General features: G+C 36.3%; 1 protein-coding gene across 1 annotated transcript in view; it reads right to left on the bottom strand.

Annotated features, from left to right (window-relative positions):
* SLC49A4 (solute carrier family 49 member 4) overlaps positions 1 to 15,647 on the bottom strand; it is a 159,557-nt gene that overhangs the window by 21,179 nt on the left and 122,731 nt on the right. The gene's annotated exons all lie outside the window — the stretch shown is intronic.

Here is a 15,647-nt window from a genome sequence, read left to right as displayed (position 1 = left end):
GGCAACTGATCACTAGAACAGAAAATCATTTTAATGGCTATCTTAAAATGTAATCTTTTAAGGACAGCTAGGTAGCACAGTGGATAAGTGTGAGGCCTGGAGTAGGGAGGACCTCGTTCAAAATTTGGCCTCAGACACTTTTTAGCTCTATGATCTTAGACAAGTCACTTAACCCCCATTGCCTTGTCCTTACTGCTCTTCTGCACCTTGGAACCCATACTTAGGATCAAGTCTAAGATGGAAGGTAAAGACTATAAACAATTCATCTTTTAACCTAAACCCTTTTCTGCCCTGGAATTAACATGTTATGGGTCTATTTCTGGTGGATTCCAAAATTATTCTTCCTGGTGAGCTTAAATCAGGCTGACCACTGGCTGATAAGTGCAACCTCAGCCTCTTGCTTCCATTTCAAGCTAAAGTATGGAGTGGATGGATGCTGGAAAGTGAGTGGAAAAGGGCGGAAAGAGCCCAGTCTCTTGCTACCCTCCTCTAGCCTCTCCCTTCCCTTTCCATCCTCTGTACAGAGCTTTCCTCCCAAACCCGGTAAAGAGTGGAACTTCGGGTGGAGTATACAGTATTCTCACCCTGAAAACAGTCTAATTATTTATTTGGAAGTTTAAAGAAATAAAGCAAACCAAGAGAACAATATACACAAAAGCTACAATAAATTAAATGAAACAGCACTATTGTCAGTGGTAGAATCCCTATTAAATGCCATGATCAATCTGGACAGATGATGGTTTACACTTCTTTCCTCTTATTAGAGAGGAGGGAGACTCCAGGCACAGAATGTTACAATTCCTGTTGGATATCATATCCGAACTGATTGGTTTTGCTCACCTGTTCTTTATTAACAAGGAAATACCCTAGTGGGGTTGGGAGGTATAATGACAGAAAATGAAAAAATATATACTTTTTTTGGAAAGCAAACAGTTCACAAGTGTAAAACACTTGTTTGTACCTTCAATTTAATGAAGAAACTTATCCATTTGAAACTTCCTATGGTATTTTAGCTCAGTAGTTCTGCAGGATTCTAAATCCTGCCTCAGTTTCCAGTAGGTATATTAAGACTTAACACTGTTGCCTCAGATGAATCCAGAATTCACATGACTAAAAAAAGCAATATATGCTTAGGAATGGAAAACACAATTAGGAGCTTAAAAAGCAACCTGCAGGGAGCTTCTCTCTAGATTATGTTTAGCATACTTTTTATAGACCAATACTTTCCCTCATTTTTGAAGTAGATACGTTATCTCACAGGTTGACAGCATAGGTCATCTTTCAGCTGAAGGTTTTCTAACACAAAGACTTACATTTTCAATGCTCCTTTCATGAAAAGTTGTATTTCAGGCTTTTCCTGATTTGATTATGTGATGAATATTCTAAAAGGTCATTTTGACCTTAAGAAATTCTGTATGTTTTCTGATTATTACATCAAAAAGGAACAAATTGTCAATTTTTACTAATACAAGGATAGGTCATTAATTAAGATGAATTTGAACATATGTTCAAAGTGTTTTTATTTCTGAAACATGAATAAAAATGCCGCCAATTTCATATTGTTAAAGCCAGGATAAGCACATATTCAGAGTCGGTAACAGGTTAACACTTTAATAAAAAATAAAAATTCACCTTAGTTACTAATTTTTCCTCTTAACATATTAATCTCCAAGTTGTTTAAAAAAACAAACAAACCTCAAAACAGGCAAAATGAAGTAAAATGAAACTTCTGTTTTTCAAGTATATATTGTGACTTTAGGGCAATGTGTGACATCCCTGGGAACCCCTGGGGCTCAGATTTAGGACAGTTCTAAGGCTCTAAAGCTAGAAGGAATCTCATGGAAAGTGACTTGCTCAAGGTCACAAAGGTGGTGAAAGTGGCAAAGTTAGATCTTGAATTCAGGCCACCCAATCAAGAGCTCTTTCTATAACAGTTGTCACTGAGGTCCCAAATGAGGGATTTAAGACAGCAGACTTTGGCTCAAATCATAAGGCAATGAGTATCTCTGGTTCCTCTATGTAACAGACCTTTGATTCTTTACACGTATTCCCTGAAGAAATGAAGGTCATTCCTTGATATTCTATGCCAGCCTTGTTTATATGCTCCCATAAATTCATCACTTGGGGGAGGGGCTGCTCAATATGCTGGGGGCTTTCCTCACATCTCCAAATGGTATGCAAGCTGTCCACAAGTTTTTTCCTCATTTTAACCACATGATCCTCCCCCCAAACTTTTGAGACTAGGTCATGCAATCTTGCCTAGGCTGGCTATGCAATGGCCACTCTAAGCCTGAATTCACTGCTTATGGCGATGGAAGTTTTGACCTGCTAGTTCTGAGCTGGCAGCCTCGTGCACCCTACCCCCTTGAATTCACTGAATTTGTAGTAGCCTCAGTGCCACTCAGATTTCCCAAACTCAAACAATCACCAATCAGCCTCCTAGAGAGCAGGGACTACAGGAATGGGCCACCACATGTGGCCCCATCTTTTTTGAATATCAACTTTCTTTGATGACATCCTTTATATTGCTTCTCCTAACTAATTCTGTTATGTGTCCTAGCCTGTTCTCGTCCACCACACACCACCACTGTTTCCATTTTTTGCAAACTCTAATATTTCAAGACAAAGCCACATAACATTCCTGGAAAAACACTGCTGTTAAAAAGATGGGATTTTTGTTTCTGGGGAAAACTTGCAGTCAGTAAAAACTGCAGCTTCCAAAGGCAAGTCTTTCTTGGATCAGTTTGAAGCCCAGATCACCACTTATTTGCAGTCTGTCCAAGAAATATATACTAGTGGATAAGTCCAAGGTTGTCCATCCAACTATATATCAGTCTGAAAAAGCATTTATTTCTTCATTCTCTGAATTTTTCTTGTATGAATATATAAGCACAGCTCCTTTGAGGGATGATGGATATCATTTAATAAGCTCTTTAGTGACCTAAGGTTTGGTGCAATGCTAATTGCAAATAGGAGCATCTGAAAGCCCTCACCTGACTATAAGAAAGCCCTCTCAATGTCGACTCTGCATTGCATGTCTCTCATATTTCTCACTAGTTTATATCTCACTTGATATTACTAATTTTGAAACTAAATCCATTAATAAGAGCAATGCATTTATACAATGCTTTAATTTTTTGCAAGATGCTTTTATCCCCTATCCCATAACATAGTAAGGCAAGTGGTACGAGTATATCATTATTCTAAGGATGATAAAGAAATGGGTTTGGAGAGCAGGTACTAAAGCTAAGAATGGAATCTAGGTTTCCTAACACAAAGTCTAGGGTCCTTTCCATAATATCTGCTGCCTCCCTTAAATATTTAATTTGTCAAGATACCTAGAAAACTAATTAAGGGAGATGGGTCTAATAAAAATTATCAGACTCACATTCCAAATGAAATTTAATTGACCACAACTTGGGGCACATAGTAATATGCAGGGATGACAGGTACTAATAGATTTTCTTTAATTTTAGAAAATATAGCTGATTAGTTTTCTCTTCTAGACCGTAGTGCTATATGACATGGATGAATCGATATTATAGATTTATCAAAATTTCCTAATTTTTTTTATGTCTACCCCAAGCTTCCTATTAAAGATAACTTGATTTCTAGTGAATAGTGATTACTTTTAAGGCTTCTTTCAACTAAGAACCCATGAAAAGAAAATCACAGGCCATTGTCCTACAATATATTATGCTGCTTCTGTGTGTATTCCTGTAGAAGCTAATGCATTCTTCTATAGGGTTGCTTAGCTTGAAATTCTCAAATGACATTATAAGCAGCAATATGCTGGAAAATGTTTAATAATCAGCTCTTGGAGGAGGAAGAAAAGGGAAATGTGCCTACAATACCTTTCAAGTTTAATTTGCATTACAGTATTAACATTTTCTCCTTCACTTTAAGTCTAGACAAGCCCTGATTTGTAGTGTGTGCTGATTACTTAGGTGTAAAAGCTTCTGCAGAAGGAAATGGCAAACTACTCCAGTCTGTTGGCCAAGAAAACCCCAAATGGGTCATGAAGAGTCAGAAATGACTGAAATGACTGAACAACAACAAAAAATCTCACACTAAAAATTTAACAATCAATTCTTGAGCTGATTTGGATCCAGCACACCTTTGGCTCTAAGTCCCCAAAACCTAGAAAAAAGCCTGGGATTACATGGGGGATAGAGGATTACAGAGAATGCCAGGACTGGAAATAACCTTAGAGATCTTCTAGTCCAGAGGAGTGAAACACTTAGAGGGCAATCTGAATCAGATTAAAAGTAATATTAGGAGGGGGAGGAAGAGAATATTTAACAAAGTAAATAAAAACAGAACATAGATAATGTTAATGTATGGTTTAAAAAAAAACAAAACCCTATCTTTTGTCTAGGAGTCAATACTGTGTATTGGCTCCAAGGCAGAAGAGTAGTAAGGACTAGGCAAATGGGGGTTAAATGTCTTGCCCAGGGTCACACAGCTGGGAAGTGTCTGAGGCCAGATTTGAACCTAGGACTTCCCATCTCTAGGCCTGACTCTCAATCCACTGAGCTACCCAGCTGCCCCCAATATATGTTTTTTTTAAAGTGAATATGTAGGGGTTTTTTAAATTTTGAAATGGCTACATAATTTATTTTTATTTATTTAAAAAATATTTTCCATGTTTACATGATTCATTTTTTTTCCTTCCCCTTTTCCCTGCCTACTCCCAGAGCTGACAAGCAATTCCACTGGATTGTACAAATCTCACTTGATACCTATTTACATATTATTCATTTTTGTTATAGAGCGATTCTTTTTTAAGGACTAAACCCCAAATCACATACCTACCTACCTACCTATCTATCTACATACATGTGACAAGTGATGTCTTATGTTTAGCTTTTTCATTTCTACTTCCATAATTCTTTCTCTCACTTTGGATAGCATTCTTTCACATAAGTTCCTCAGGAGTGTCCTGGATCACTGCCTGCTATTAGTAGCAAAGTCCATTATGTTGGATTGTTCCACAATGCTTTACTTTCTGTGTACAATGTTCTGGTTCTGCTATTTTCACTCTGCATCAATTCACTGAGGTCCTCCCAGTTCATATAGAAAGCCTCCAAATCATCAATCCTTACAGCACAATAGTATTCCATCACCAACATACACCACAATTTGTTCAGCCATTCCCCAATTGAAGGAGATCCCCTCATTTTCCAATTTTTTGCCACAACAAAGAGCGCAGCTATGAATATTCTTGTACAAGTCTTTGGGGTACAAACCCAACAGTGGCATGGCTGGATCAAAGGGTATGCATTCTTCTCAAGCCCTTTGTGTATATTTCCAAATTGCCTTCAAGAATGGCTGGATTAATTCACAATTCCACCACCAATGCATTAGTGTCCCGATTTTGCCACATCCTCTTCAACATTTATTATTCTCCTTTACTGTCATACTGGCCAATCTGCTAGGTGTGAGGTGGTATCTAAGCACTGTTTTGATTTGCAATTTTTTTAAATTATGAGAAATTTAGAACACTTTTTCATGTGCTCACTGGTAGTTTTGATTTATCTGAAAACTGCCTATTCATGACCCTTGACTATTTGTCAAAAGGGGAATGGCTTGATTTTTTGTACAATTGACTTAGCTCCTTATAAATTTGAGAAATGAGACCTTTGTCAGAGATTTTTGTTATAAAAATATTTCCCAAATTTATTGCTTCCCTTCTAATTCTGTTTGATTTGGTTTTGTTTGTACAGAACTTTTAAATTTAATATAGTCAAAATTATTCATTTTACATTTTGTAGTGTTCTTTATCTCTTGCCTGGTCTTAAATTCCTTCCTTTTCCATAGATCTCACATGGATATACTATTCTATAAGTCAATATGTAGTTTCAGGGACTCCTGTGTATGGTTTAGTGGCTCCTTCCTTCTATTTCAGTTTGATACCACTGATCTATCATTGATTTTCTCAGTTTTCAAATGACAAAGCAGAGCCTAGATGAGAACTCCTGATTCATTTTGTAATCCATCTATTATTACACAGATTTAATACTTTGCCACAAGCAATCTGAAATGTTAATTTCCTGGGACCTGTAATTGATCCCTCTATGGCCCTCATAAGAAGTTAAGAAAATTCATGTTCTAGTGAAGGAGAGAAACAGGGTTAACACAATTTTAATCATAAGTCTATTACAAGGTCTTCTAAATCAAAACTTTAAAATGCCTGGCTTGACTTTATCAGTTGCATTTGGCTACCTCTATTACTTATAAATCCAAATCCATGTTGATTTCTTGGGTCTTAATAGCTATTTCTCACCGATAATGGCTCTTCTAAAAAGCAGACACTGATGCATAGCAGAATCAACCAGTGGTGTCAAGTAGAGAGTGCTGGAATTGGAATGAGAAGACCAGAATCCAAATCCTGTCACTGATACTAAAACAACTGGGTCACTCTGGTCAAGTCATTTAACTGTTCCCAGCCTCAGTTTCCTTCTTTGTAAAATGGGGACAGTAATAGCATCCATCTCAAAGGATTGTTGTGAGAATAAAAGATATTATATGTAAAATTGAGAGCTGTTGGTAAATGCCACTAGCTAGTATTACTACTACTACTACCACCATCACTAGTATGTTCTCAGAAGATGCACCCATGTCTAGCAACATTTCAAACAGCTTCAAAAACACACTCAAACCTCAAAACTGACCCAGGGAAGAAATATGAGAAACACCAGCCCTCTTATCTAGATGGTAGGAGTCTGAATGAATTAAGCTTTGTTTTTATGCGTATTAAAGAGATCATCTGGGAAAACAAAAGAATGATTCTAACTCATCTGTATGGAGTAATAATTCAGAGGGCTGTTTTGGGGAAAATTATTCATAAACCTTAAAGCATTTCAAAATTGTAAGTCGATATCCACTCTAAGGAAAACATTTACGGAAACAATCAACTTTTTGGGCTGACCATATGACTTCCCTTTTTCCTTATAAGCCCAATGTTCTTTCCCTAATATCTTGACTCTAGATCCAGGTTTTCTAGAGATAGTATGCCCCTAGGCAAGATGTGTATTTGGCCTTATTTTTTGCCAGGGCTTCAAGTTCAAAAGGGAAAGAATATATAGGCACAAAAATTTTTATAACAAATTTCTCTGATAAAGGTCTCATTTCTCCAGTATATGGAGAACTAAGTCCATTTTATAAGAATACAAGTCATTCTCCAATTGACAAATGGTCAAATGATATGAACAAGCAGTTTTCAGATGAAGAGCTCAGAGCTATCAATAATTATATGAAAAAAAGTTCTAAATCCCTCTTGATTAGGGAAATGCAAATGAGAACAACTCTGAGATACCACTTTATACCTATTATATCTATCAATGTGACAGGAAAGGAAAGTGATAAATGTTGGAGGGATGTGGCAAAATGGACACTAATACATGGTGGAGTTGTGAATTGATCCAACCATTATGGAGGTCAATTTGGAACTATACCCAAAAGGTATAAAATCTCCATACCCTTTGACCTCCATAATGTCGCTACAAGGTCTATATCCAAAAAAGATCATAAAAAAGGGGAAAGGACCTACTTGCTCAAAAATATTAATAGCTGCTCTTTTTGTGGTGGCAAAAAATTGGAAACTCAAGGGATGCCCCTCAATTGGGGAATGGCTGAACAACTTGCGGTATTTGATGGTGATGGAATACTACTGTGCTATAAGGAATGATGAACTGAAGGATTTCAGAAAGAACTGGAAAGACCTATAAGAAGTAATGCAGAGTGAAATAAGCAGAACGAGGAAAATATCATACATAGCAACAGCAATATTATAGAATGATTAAATGTGAAAGACTTTGCTAGACACAGCAATAAAACAATTCAGAATAATTCTGAGGGACTTGGGAAAAAGAATGCCATCCCGAACTGCCCCTCTGGGCAGTGCCAGATAAATTAAGGAACTATGATTGGTTCCTGAGATGTGAAGTGGGAGAACTAGTGGGAGGAAAAAAAATGTTTGTAAGGTGAGACCCAGCACAAAGTGGAGCATTCTGAGTCACACTCATGTTCTGGAGGCACTTGAATTTGGCCTCTTGTTGAAGGAGTTCACTCTTGTATTGGTGGCCCTTGCTGAAGGGACTCTCGGATTCAGATTTCTGAGTCGGTGACAGCCTGAAGGGTGATGCTTACTTTGGGGACTCTTGCTGAAGAGACTCCCATGCTCTTCTGATTGGAGGTTGAGCTTTTTGTCAGTGGTGAGCTGGATTTCACTGGAACAGACTCTAGGATGGTGGGCTAGACAATCCTCTACCTCCTTCCTATATTTCCATTGTTTTACTCTCTCTATTTTGATTAAACTAAATTGTTAAAGCTACTAACAGCATCATAATTTTAATTGTAATTATTACAATTTGGCAATCACCCTTTTTAACTCTTACAGTAGGCATTACTCCCTTCTTCTGTATTTTTAGCCATTATAATTAAGTCTACAAAAGTACCCCTGCCTCTTCATTTGATAACAACTATGAAATAACTATTTTCAGGATTATTTGCTCAGATCTATTGACAAAATATTCAAATGTCATATGGCTCTTGACTTGAAATTCCACAATAAAAATTAGTCAAAGAGAATAGAAAGACTTTGTAGATTAATTTGCTGAAGCTGAAACAATACTGGGTGGCAACATGTGTATGTATATGTGTGTGATTAAAATTCTAACTACACAAAGAACTCTAAAGGCTTCATGTTTCCTTTTCCCCCAAACACTTGGACCTAGTGAGGTTATTTTTCCCTTAGGGGAATATTGGTTTTTAGGATGGTCAGCTGAATAGACTCTGATTTCCCAACATCATTCTCCTTCATGCAAAGCATCAAATTTAGAAAGTTTATTTAGGTTAAAATTTATTTTGAATGATTTATTTAAAGAAAAAAATCTAGTTTGTTGTTAATCATATTTAACAAGTCAAACATTGACTGGTTAGTTCTCAAAATGTGGTAAAAACCTGTTCAATATGCAGACAAAGGGATTTTCTTCAATTCAAGATGTGATCACATTTCCTATTCAATAAACTCCTGTGACTTCCTTATTGCCTCTGGGATAATATGGATATCCCTATATGGCATTTAAAGCCCTTCACAATCTGGCCTCAACCCATCTTTCTATCTTTAAAGTACACTTCTACCCTTCCAGAAGTCTATGTTTCAACCAGACTGATTGTCTCGCTGGCACTCATGGCATGCCATTTTCCACCTCCAGCCTTTAATACTGCCTGTCCCTCATGTCTGGAATGCACCTCTTCTCACTTCCATTTTCAAGATTCTCAATGAAGCCATTACCAATCCCCCCAGTTGCTAGTGGCCCCCAACAAGTTTGTATTAATTTCCCATTTGTTTAACCAGCATACATTTATCTATGCACATACTATTTTCTTCCATTAGAATGTAAACATTAAGATCAAGGCTGGCTCCATTCTTTGTGTCATCAATTCCTAGCACAAGGCCTGGAACTAAGGAGGTGTTTGAAAAGAAATGCTTAGGAATGAACTGCCTGACCTATAAAATCTTTTCATGAATTTTATCAATCTGTTTCTCTAGGATGCCAATGAATACCCAAAGAAATAAGCTACTTAAGACTCCAATAAATTTGATTTTTTTCCAAGTTCAAATACACCAATATATTTGATACTGGAGGACAAATTCTTAAACATCTGATGATGAGATCAAAGACCAAAAAACAAAAACAAAAAAACCCCCAGCAGTTGTGGGGGTTTTCTATGAGGAAGACTAATATAAGAGAATTCTTGCTCATTCTTTTCTGGTACATAATTGCTTTAAAAAAATTAACTAAAATTAGTCTGGATTAACAAAGAATCTAAATAAAAGTCTCAAATAGCAGTCTTTCACTTAAAATGCTAAAAATGATCTTAAAGGTTTTTAAACTAATAAAAGATTGTACCAAGGAAGTATAAATAGAAACTTCCAGCCTTAAATATAAAAGAATATAGATTAAAAACAAATTATACACCCTAATTTATAGGTTTTTCAACTCTCATTTTGCCTTGTTTAGCAATTATTTAATATTTGTGTCTACAATGGGCTTTAAATAGTTTAAAGCCATTGTAAGGGGCTACAGAAAAAAATCTTCTCCATAATGGTAAAAAATAGAACTAAAACGTGACCACCACAACACATGACAAATACATAACAGACTAGGAGGTAAGTCTGTTGGCAAAGTTTAAATAATATCCTGTTCAGGGGTACACACAGAAAGGTCCTACTATTTTCCTGTTCTGCTTTTATTTCCCTGTTGTTTAGACCAGCATCAATGTATACATGTATACCTCTGCCTTTTTATTACGCTGTTTCTGCCAATCCTAAACTGTGGATCATTTCAATTGTCCTACTCTTTGCTTTTAGTTGCAAGCGACAGTCATAGAATCAAAAAGACCCACCTTACTATAAATTAAAGCTGTTAATTTTATTCTAGAAACCGTCTGGCAAAATCTTTAAATTCTCCTTTTGCCAAATCCTTAAAATACAGCAAACCCTCAATTTTGCTTATCTTTCCTAACTCTCAGGAAAGGACTTGTTTTCTACTTTCCTTAATTCAAGAATAATATTGAGACTTGTCACTGCCCTCCATGCCATCTTGACAAGTTCTTGTACCAACCTTCTCTGCTTTCCTCCAATCTCAGAGTAAGAGCTGTTCTTTCCCTTAGCAACTCTAATTCTTTTACCTGTGCTTGTCACATTACTCCCTATATTCTAGGAGATTTTGCTCCCTCATTTATCCTCTTCATAGCATTTTTGGTCTTTCCTTTTCTTGGATTCTTTCATGTATGGATCCCTATAAAACCCCTGTCCCATCTCCTTTTACTGCCAAAATTCTTGGGTAAATATTACAAATCCGTTGCCTTCATTGCCTTATTTCTTGATCTTTGGACTCTGGTTTCTATTTTCACCACCCACCTGAAAAAGATGCCTGCTAAACATCAAATTAAATAGCCTTCTCCAAGACTTTTTATTCTGCCTTCTTTTCGACTTCAGAATACCCTCCTTATCCCTATAAGAAAAGAGGTCATTGGTAACTCTTAAAAACTGTTGTTATTAGCTGGGCAGCAAAAAGAAGTATACTTAGAGGGAACAGCAACAAACTGTATAGGATGAAAGGACAAGACATAAATAGGTATATAGATATATGCATGCAAAAATACATACGCATGAGTATGCATATATATATATAAAACTATAGCTTAAAATAGGTTAATATTAAAAGAAATGGGAAAAGAAACAAATGGGGGGTAAATTTATATGTCATAAAGAAGCTCATGGTGGGAGGGGGGAGAACATCAATACACTGGAAGGGTAAAGAGGTCAGAGACAGGAAATACTCAACGTTTACATGCTTTGAAAGTGACTCAAAGAGGGAAAAACAATCCAATCCATTGGGGGCAGAGAATAGATTTGCACCCTATAGAGGAGTAGAAGGGTAACAAACAGTCTGGTGGGGAGGGAAGCAATACAAGAGAGGGAGGGAGCGGGAGGTTAATTTTAGGAAGACTACAGGGAAAATAAGGGGGGGGATTAATAGGGAGGTGGGTAGAAAGGGAAGTAAAATAAGGGTGGGAACAAGGGGGACTGTTCAAAAGCAAACATTGGTGTAGAAGGAAATAGTGAAAGAAGAAAAGGCAGGTAAAGGAGCAGAAATCAAAATGCTGGGAAATACACAGCTAGTAATCATAACTCTGAATGTGAATGGAATGAACTCACCCATAAAATGCAAGTGAATAGCAGAGTGGATTAGAGTCCAAAACCCTACCATATGCTGTCTACAAGAAACACATATGAGAAAGGTAGATACACATAGGGGAAAGTAAGAGGGTGGAGCCAAATCTATTGGGTGGGCATCAACTGACAAAAAGAAGGCAGGAGTTGCAATCATGATATCCGACAAAGCCAAAGTAAAAATAAATCTAGTTAAAAGAGATAGGGAAGATAATTACATCCTGATAAAAGGCAGTATAGACAGGAGGAAATATCTGTACTCAACATGTATGCACCAAATGGCATAGCATCCAAATTTCTAAAGGAGAAACTAGAGGAACTCAAGGATGAAATAGATAGAAAAACTATACTAGTGGGAGATCTGAACCTTCCTCTATCCAAACTAGATAAATCAAACCAAAAAATAAATAAGAAAGAGGTAAGAGAAGTGAATGAAATCTTAGAAAAATTAGAGTTAGTAGACATGTGGAGAAAAATAAATAGGGACAAAAAGGAATATACCTTCTTTTCTGCAGCACATGGTACATTTACAAAAATTGACCATGTATTAGGGCATAAAAACATTGCAAACATGTGCAAAAGAGCAGAAATAATAAATGCAACTTTCTCAGATCACAATGCAATGAAAATAATAATTAGTAAGGGAACATGGAGAGGTAAATCGAAAATGAATTGGAAATTAAACAATACGATTCTCCAAAACCAGTTAGTTAAAGAACAAATCATAGAAACAATTAATAACTTCATTGAAGAAAATGACAATGATGAGAAATCCTTTCAAAACCTATGGGATGCAGCCAAAGCAGTACTCAGGGGGAAATTTATATCCTTGAGTTCATATATTAACAAATTAAGAAGGGCAGAGGTCAATGAATTGGGCATGCAAATTAAAAAATTAGAAAGTGAACAAATTAAAGATCCTCAGATGAAGACTAAATTAGAGATCCTAAAACTCAAAGGAGAAATTAATAAAATTGAAAGTCAAAGAACTATTGATTTAATAAATAAGACTAGAAGCTGGTACTTTGAAAAAACAAATAAAATAGACAAAGTACTAGTCAGTCTAATTAAAAAAGGGAAAGAAATAAACCAAATTGACAGTATCCAAGATGAAATAGGAGACCTCACCTCTAATGAAGAGGAAATTAAGGCAATCATTAAAAACTACTATGCCCAATTATATGGCAACAAATATGGCAATCTAGGTGGTATGGATGAATACTTACAAAAATATAAATTGCCTAGACTAAAAGAGGAAGAAATACATTACCTTAACAACCCCATTTCAGAAAAAGAAATTGAACAAGCCATCAAAGAACTCCCTAAGAAAAAATCCCCAAGTCCAGATGGATTCACAAATGAATTCTATCAACCATTCAAAGAACAACTAATCCCAATATTATACAAACTATTTGACAGAATAGGCCAAGAAGGAGTTCTACCAAATTCATTCTACGACACAAACATGGTACTGATCCCAAAGCCAGGCAGGTCAAAAACAGAGAAAGAAAACTATAGACCAATCTCCTTAATCAATATAGATGCAAAAATCCTAAATAGGATACTAGCAAAAAGACTCCAGCAAGTCATCCCAAGGGTCATCCACTATGACCAGGCAGGATTCATACCAGGAATGCAAGGATGGTTCAATATTAGGAAAACCATCCACATAATTGACCATATCAACAAGCAAACCAATAAAAATCACATGATTATCTTAATAGATGCAGAAAAAGCCTTTGATAAAATACAACACCCATTCCTATTGAAAACACTAGAAAGTATAGGAATAGAAGGGCCTTTCCTAAAAATAATAAACAGTATATATCTAAAACCATCAGCAAACATCATCTGCAATGGGGATAAACTAGAAGCCTTCCAATATGATCAGGAGTAAAACAAGGATGCCCATTATCACCTCTATTATTTAACATTGTACTAGAAACACTAGCAGTAGCAATTAGAGAAGAAAAAGAAATTGAAGGTATTAAAATTGGCAATGAGGAGACCAAGCTATCACTCTTTGCAGATGATATGATGGTTTACTTAAGGAATCCTAGAGAATCAACCAAAAAGTTACTCGAAATAATCAACAACTTTAGCAAAGTTGCAGGATACAAAATAAACCCGCATAAGTCATCAGCATTTCTATATATTTCTAACTCATTTCAGCAGCAAGAATTAGAAAGCAAAATACCATTCAAAATCACCCTAGACAATATAAAATACTTAGTAATCTATCTGCCGAGACAAACACAGGAACTATATGAACACAAATACAAAACACTTTCCACACAGCTAAAACTAGATCTAAACAATTGGAAAAACACTGATTGCTCATGGGTGGGACGAGCTAAAATAATAAAAATGACAATCCTACCCAAATTAATTTACTTATTTAGTGCCATACCCATTGAACTACCAAAAAACTTCTTTACTGAATTAGAAAAAACCATAACTAAGTTCATTTGGAAGAACAAAAGATCAAGGATATCCAGGGAAATCATGAAAAAAAATGCAAAGGAAGGAGGACTTGCAGTCTCAGATCTCAAACTATACTATAAAGCAGTGGTTATCAAAACAATTTGGTACTGGCTAAGAGACAGAAAGGAGGATCAGTGGAACAGACTTGGCATCAATGATCTCAGCAAGACAGTCTATGAGAAACCCAAAGACCCCAGCTTTTGGGACAAAAATCCATTATTTGATAAAAACTGCTGGGAAAATTGGAAGACAGTGTGGGAGAGATTAGGTTTGGATCAACACCTCACACCCTACACCAAGATAAATTCAGTATGGGTGAATGACTTGAACATAAAGAAGGAAACTATAAGTAAATTAGGTGAACACAGAATAGTATACCTGTTAGACCTTTGGGAAGGGAAAGATTTTAAAACCAAGCAAGACTTAGTAAGAGTCACAAAATGTAAAATAAATAATTTTGACTACATCAAATTAAAAAGATTTTGTACAAACAAAACCAATGTAACTAAAATCAGAAGGGTAGCAACAAATTGGGAAACAATCTTCATAAAAACCTCTGACAAAGGTTTAATTACTCAAATTTACAAAAAGCTAAATCAATTGTACAAAAAATCAAGCCATTCTCCAATTGAAAAATGCGCAAGGGACATGAACAGGCAGTTCTCAGCCAAAGAAATCAAAACTATTAATAAGCACATGAAAAAGTGCTCTACATCTCTTATAATCAGAGAGATGCAAATCAAAACAACTCTGAGGTATCACCTCACACCTAGCAGATTGGCTAACATAACAGCTATGGAAAGTAATGAATGCTGGAGGGGATGTGGCAAAGTAGGGACACTAATTCATTGCTGGTGGAGTTGTGAATTAATCCAACCATTCTGGAGGGCAATTTGGAACTATGCCCAAAGGGTGATAAAAGACTGTCTGCCCTTTGATCCAGCCATAGCACTGCTGGGTTTGTACCCCAAAGAGATAATAAGGAAAAAGACTTGTACAAGAATATTCATAGCTGCACTCTTTGTGGTGGCCAAAAATTGGAAAATGAGGTGATGCCCTTCAATTGGGGAATGGCTGAACAAATTGTGGTATATGTTGGTGATGGAATACTATTGTGCTCAAAGGAATAATAAAGTGGAGGAATTCCATGGAGACCTGAACAACCTCCAGGAAGTGATGCAGAGCGAAAGGAGCAGAACCAGGAAAACAACGTACACAGAGACTGATACATTGTGGTACAATCAAAGGTGATGGACTTCTCCATTAGTGTCAATGCAATGTCTCTGAACAATCTGAAGCGATCTAAAAAACACTATCCACAAGCAGAAGATAAACTGTGGGAGTAAAAATACTGATGAAAAGCAACTGCTTGACTACAGGGGCGGAGGGGATATGACTGAGGAGAGACTCTAAATGA

The sequence above is a fragment of the Monodelphis domestica genome, chromosome 4 (genome assembly GCF_027887165.1).
Source record: "Monodelphis domestica isolate mMonDom1 chromosome 4, mMonDom1.pri, whole genome shotgun sequence".
NCBI lineage: Eukaryota > Metazoa > Chordata > Mammalia > Didelphimorphia > Didelphidae > Monodelphis > Monodelphis domestica.
This window is presented reverse-complemented; position numbering and strand designations above follow the sequence as displayed.